Source organism: Arachis ipaensis, chromosome B10, assembly GCF_059453495.1.
Source record: "Arachis ipaensis isolate K30076 ecotype BB chromosome B10, ASM5945349v1, whole genome shotgun sequence".
In the NCBI taxonomy this organism is placed as follows: Eukaryota; Viridiplantae; Streptophyta; class Magnoliopsida; order Fabales; family Fabaceae; genus Arachis; species Arachis ipaensis.
The window spans coordinates 31,343,069-31,348,725 of record NC_142435.1 but is presented as its reverse complement, the minus strand read 5'-3'; the positions used below and the strand labels follow the sequence as shown (position 1 = coordinate 31,348,725).

The 5,657-nt window shown below is 37.4% G+C and overlaps 1 non-coding gene across 1 annotated transcript; it reads left to right on the top strand.

Annotated features, from left to right (window-relative positions):
• The first annotated feature begins 1,996 nt into the window (after window positions 1-1,996).
• Window positions 1,997-2,104, top strand: LOC148579581 (small nucleolar RNA R71). The gene has a single exon (XR_015897235.1). It is a non-coding gene; the product is annotated as a small nucleolar RNA R71 (small nucleolar RNA).
• The last annotated feature ends 3,553 nt before the right edge of the window (window positions 2,105-5,657 follow it).

The following is a 5,657-nucleotide window of genomic DNA, read 5'->3' as shown; positions in this document are numbered from 1 at the left end:
TCAGCGCCCAGATGCTGCCCATTTTGGGCGTTCAGCGCCCAGACACTGCCCATTTTGGGCGTTCAGCGCCAGAACCATGCTCTGTTCTGGCGTTGAACGCCAGACAGGTGCTTCCTCCAGGGTGTGATTTTTCTTCCACTGTTTTTGATTCTGTTTCTAAATTTTTCGTTTATTTTGTGACTCCACATGATCATGAACCTAAGAAAACATGAAAAACAAAAATAAAATTAGATAAATAAACATTGGGTTGCCTCCCAACAAGCGCTTCTTTAATGTCAATAGCTTGACAGTAGGCTCTCATGGAGCCTCACAGATGTGCAGAGCTTTGTTGAGACCTCCCAACACCAAACTTAGAGTTTGGATATGGGGATTTGACACCAAACTTAGAGTTTGGTTGTGGCCTCACAACACCAAACTTAGAGTTTGACTGTGGGGGCTTTGGTTGACTCTGCTTTGAGAGAAGCTTTTTCTACTTCCTCTCCATGGATGCAGAGAGAGATCCTTGAGTTGTAAACACAAGGTTGTCCTTATTTAATTGAAGGATCAATTCTCCTCTGTCCACATCAATCACAGCTCTTGCTGTGGCCAGGAAAGGTCTTCCTAGGATGATGGATTCATCCTCTTCCTTTCCAGTATCCAGGACTATGAAATTAGCAGGGATGTAAAGGCCTTCAACCTTTACTAACACGTCCTCTACTTGTCCATAAGCCTGTTTTCTTGAATTGTCTGCCATCTCTAATGAGATTTTAGCAGCTTGTACCCCATAGATTCCCAGTTTCTCTATTACAGAGAGGGGCATGAGGTTTATCCCTGAACCAAGGTCACACAGAGCCTTTTCAAAGATCATGTTGCCTATGGTACAAGGTAGTAAGAACTTTCCAGGATCCTGTTTCTTCTGAGGCAATGTCAGTTGATCCAGATCACTTAGTTCATTGGTGAACAAGGGAGGTTCATCTTCCCAAGTCTCATTACCAAATAATTTGGCATTCAGCTTCATAATTGCACCAAGAAACTTGGCAGCTTGCTCTTTAGTAACATCCTCATTCTCTTCAGAAGAGGAATACTCATCAGAGCTCATGAATGGCATAAGGAGGTTCAATGGAATCTCTATGGTCTCTAGATGAGCCTCAGAGTCCTTTGGTTCCTCAGAGGGAAGCTCCTTATTGATCACTGGACGTCCCAGGAGGTCTTCCTCCTTGGGATTCACGTCCTCCTCTCCCTCTTTGGGTTCGGCCATTTTGGTTATGTCAATGGCCTTGCACTCTCCTTTTGGATTTTCTTCTGTATTGCTTGGGAGAGTACTAGGAGGGATTTCAGTGATCCTTTTACTCAGCTGGCCCACTTGTGCTTCCAAATTTCTAATGGAAGACCTTGTTTCGTTCATGAAACTCACAGTGGCCTTAGATAGATCAGAGACTAAATTTGCTAAGCTAGATGAATTCTGCTCAGAATTCTCTGTCTGTTGCTGAGTGGATGATGGAAAAGGCTTGCTATTGCTAAACCTGTTTCTTCCGCTATTATTAAAGCCTTGTTGAGGCTTTTGATCCTTCCATGAGAGATTTGGGTGATTTCTCCATGATGGATTGTAGGTGTTTTCATAAGGTTCACCCATGTAATTTACCTCTGCTATTGCAGGGTTCTCAGGATCATAAGCTTCTTCTTCATAAGAAGCCTCTTGAGTACTGTTGGGTGCAGCTTGCATTCCATTCAGACTCTGAGAAATCATATTGACTTGCTGAGTCAATATTTTGTTCTGAGCCAATATGGCATTCAGAGTATCAATTTCAAGAACTCCCTTCTTCATAGGCGTCCCATTACTCACAGGATTCCTCTCAGAAGTGTACATGAACTGGTTATTAGCTACCATGTCAATGAGTTCTTGAGCTTCTGCAGGAGTTTTCTTTAGGTGAATGGATCCACCTGCAGAAGTATCCAGTGACATCTTTGATAGCTCAGATAAACCATCATAGAATATATCCAGGATGGTCCATTCTGAAAGCATGTCAGAAGGACACTTTTTGGTCAGCTGCTTGTATCTTTCCCAAGCTTCATAGAGGGATTCACCTTCTTTCTGTCTGAAGGTTTGAACATCCACTCTAAGCTTGCTCAGCTTTTGAGGAGGAAAAAAACTTGGCTAAGAAAGCCGTGACCAGCTTATCCCAAGAGTTCAGGCTATCTTTAGGTTGAGAGTCCAACCACACTCTAGCTCTGTCTCTTACAGCAAAAGGGAAAAGCATGAGCCTGTAGACTTCAGGATCTACTCCATTAGTCTTAACAGTATCACAGATCTGCAAGAATTCAGTTAAGAACTGAAAAGGATCTTCGGATGGAAGTCCATGAAACTTGCAGTTCTGCTGCATCAGAGAAACTAGCTGAGGTTTCAGCTCAAAATTGTTTGCTCCAATGGCAGGAATGGAGATGCTTCTTCCATGTAAATTGGAATTAGGTGCAGTAAAGTCACCAAGCATTCTCCTTGCATTATTGTTGTTGGGTTCGGCTGCCATCTCCTTTACTTGTTCGAAAATTTCAACAAGGTTGTCTCTGGATTGTTGTAATTTAGCTTCTCTTAGTTTCCTCTTCAGAGTCCTTTCAGGTTTTGGATCAGCTTCAACAAGAATGCCTTTTTCTTTGTTCCTGCTCATAAGAAAGAGAAGAGAACAAGAAAAGAAGAAGAATCCTCTATGTCACAGTAAAGAGGTTCCTTATTGTTAGTAGAAAAGGAAAAGTAATAGGGGTGAGGAAGAATGAAGAATCCAAACACAAAGGTAAGGATAGGAGCAGTGATTTGAGATGAGGAAATGTTAGTAGATGAATGAATAAATAAAATAAGATGAGGGAGAAAGAGAATTTTCGAAAATAATTTTTGAAAAAGAGTTAGTGATTTTCGAAAATAATTTTTGAAAAAGAGTTAGTAATTTTCGAAAATAGTTTTTGAAAAAGGTTAGTAATTTTTGAAAATCAAAAATTAAATTAATTAGTTAATTAAAAAGAAATTTTTTAAAAAGGGGAAGATATTTTCGAAAATTAGAGAGAGAGAGTTAGTTAGGTAGTTTTGAAAAAGATAAGAAACAAACAAAAAGTTAGTTAGTTAGTTGAAACAAATTTGAAAACCAATTTTGAAAAGATAAGAAGATAGGAGGTTAGAAAAGATATTTTGAAATCAAATTTTTGAAAAAGATAAGATGAAAAGATATTTTTGAAAATATATGATTGAAATTAGTTTTGAAGAAGATTTGATTTTTAAAATCACAATTAATGACTTGATTCACAAGAAATCACAAGATATGATTCTAGGACTTAAAGTTTGTATCTTTCTTAACAAGCAAGTAACAAACTTGAAATTTTTGAATCAAAACATTAGTTGGTGATGTTATTTTCGAAAATTATGTGATGAAGATAAGAAAAAGATTTTTGAAAAACATTTTTATAATTTTCGAAAATAACTAAGAAAAATGAAAAAGATTTGATTTTTGAAAAAGATTTTGAAAAAGATAAGATTTTCAAATTGAAAATTTGATTTGACTCATAAGAAACAACTTGATTTTAAAAAATTTTGAAAAAGTCAACTCAAATTTTCGAATTTGATGAGAAAAAAAAGGAAAGATATTTTTTTTTATTTTTGAATTTTTATGATGAGAGAGGAAAACATGAAAAAGATGCAATGCATGGAAATTTTTAGATCAAAACAATGAATGCATGCAAGAATGCTATGAATGTCAAGATGAACACCAAGAACACTTTGAATGTCAAGATGAACACCAAGAACATATTTTTGAAAAATTTTTAATGCAAAGAAAACATGCAAGACACCAAACTTAGAAATCTTTAATGCTTAGGCACTAAGAATTCAAGAATGCATATGAAAAACACCATACAACACAAAACAAAAAATCATCAAGATCAAACAAGAAGACTTACCAAGAACAACTTGAAGATCATGAAGAACACTATGAATGCATGAAATTTTCGAAAAATGCAAGATGAGTATGCAATTGACACCAAACTTATAACATGACTCAAGACTCAAACAAGAACACAAAAATATTTTTGATTTTTATGATTTTATGGTTTTTTTTGTATTTTTAATTTTTTTTTATTTTATATTTTTCGAAAATCATTTTGAAAAAGAAAAATAAGGATTCCAAAATTTTTAATATGAATTCCAGGAATCTTATGCTCTTTAGTCTAAAGCTCCAATCAAAGGGTCAGGCATGGCTTAATAGCCAGCCAAGCTTTAGTATGTAATTCAGACATGACACGCCGAACATGCCCTACAGTCGTGGCTTTACAGCCAGCCAGGCTTCAACATGCTTCATGAAACACTAGAATTCATATTTAAAAATTCTGAAGAAAAAAATATTTTTGAAAACATTTTTTTTTCGAAAACAGATGAGAAAATTTTGAAATATTTTTGAAAAATTTTTGAAAAGAAAACGAAAAGAAAGTTACCCAATCTGAGCAACAAGATGAACCGTCAGTTGTCCGAACTCGAACAATCCCCGGCAACGGCGCCAAAAATTTGGTGCACGAAATTGTGATCTCTGGTAATGGCTCCAAAGACTTGGTGCTCTAATCTTAATTCATAATTTGTCACAACTTCGATACAACTAACCAGCAAGTGCACTGGGTCGTCTAAGTAATAAACCTTACGTGAGTAAGGGTCGATCCCACGGAGATTGTTGGTATGAAGCAAGCTATGGTCACCTTGTAAATCTCAGTCAGGTGGATATAAAATAGTTATGGAGTTTTCGAATTATAAATAATAAAATAGAAAATAAGGATAGAAATACTTATGTAAATCATTGGTGAGAATTTCAGATAAGCGTATGGAGATGCTTTCGTTCCTCTGAACCTCTGCTTTCCTGCTGTCTTCATCCAATCAGTCTTACTCCTTTCTATGGCTGGCTTTTTGTAAGGATGTCACCGGTGCCAATGGCTACTTTCAATCCTCTCGGGAAAATGGTCCAAATCCTCTGTCACAACACGGCTAATCGTCTGGAGGCATCACCCTTGTCGATGGTTGCATCCTATTCCTCTCTATGAAAATGGTCCGATGCGCTGTCACTGCATGGCTAATCATCTGGAGATTCTCGATCATACTAGAATAGGATTTACTATCCTTTTGCGTCTGTCACTACGCCCAGCACTCTCGAGTTTGAAGCTCGTCACAGTCATTCAATCCCAGAGTCCTACTCGGAATACCACAGACAAAGTTTAGACTTTCCGAACTCTCATGAATGCCACCATCAATCTAGCTTATACCACGAAGACTCTAATAACTCGGACTCGGTCCCCTGTACTAGATATCCAAGAGATACTCATTCAATCTAAGGTAGAACGGAAGTGGTTGTCAGGCACGCGTTCATGGGGAATGATGATGATTGTCACGTTCATCACATTCAGGTTGAAGTGCGAATGAACATCTTAGAAGCAGAACAAGTTGAATTGAATAGAAACACAGTAGTACTTTGCATTAATCTTTGAGGAACAGCAGAGCTCCACACCTTAATCTATGGAGTATAGAAACTCTACCGTTTGAAAATACATAAGTGAAAGGTCCAGGCATGGCCGAATGGCCAGCCCCCTCTGATCTAAGAACTAGGCGTCCAAAGATGATCAAAGGATCAAAAGATAATCCAAAGATGTCTAATACAATT